A 297-nucleotide genomic window follows, 5' to 3' on the forward strand; every position below is an offset into this window, starting at 1 on the left:
GCTGGTCCCGCCCCGCCTCAGCCCGGCCGCGGTCGGACCCTCCGTGCTGCAGCGCGCCCCCGGCCYGGGTCTGCCCCGACCCCACCGCTGCGGCTTCGCCGGCCGTGGCGATGCCTGGAACTGCTCCCAGCCCCGGCCCTTCGCGGAAACCAGTCCCGAAAAGCCCCAAAGCCGTGCTCATAAGCCTCACGTTTCCCAAAGCTTCAGCCGAGGCGGAGCAGGGAGTTCTCCGGGCAACATTCCTATTTCTGAGAGCCGAGAGCTCTAGGAATCAAAACCAAAAGCGGCATCAGTGCG

The 297-nt window shown here is 67.2% G+C and overlaps 1 protein-coding gene across 2 annotated transcripts in view; it reads right to left on the reverse strand.

The window, feature by feature from the left end:
- Nucleotides 1–297, reverse strand: part of LOC130581806 (programmed cell death 1 ligand 1-like) — a 12,569-nt gene extending 12,272 nt beyond the window's left edge. For both annotated transcript variants that reach the window (XM_057380128.1, XM_057380127.1), the window contains exon 1: nucleotides 191–297. The gene's annotated coding sequence lies outside the window, so the exon portion shown is untranslated. The remainder of the gene's footprint in view (nucleotides 1–190) is intronic.

The sequence above is a fragment of the Malurus melanocephalus genome, unplaced genomic scaffold (assembly GCF_030028575.1).
Source record: "Malurus melanocephalus ecotype Western Australia unplaced genomic scaffold, MMel_1.1 scaffold_437, whole genome shotgun sequence".
In the NCBI taxonomy this organism is placed as follows: Eukaryota; Metazoa; Chordata; class Aves; order Passeriformes; family Maluridae; genus Malurus; species Malurus melanocephalus.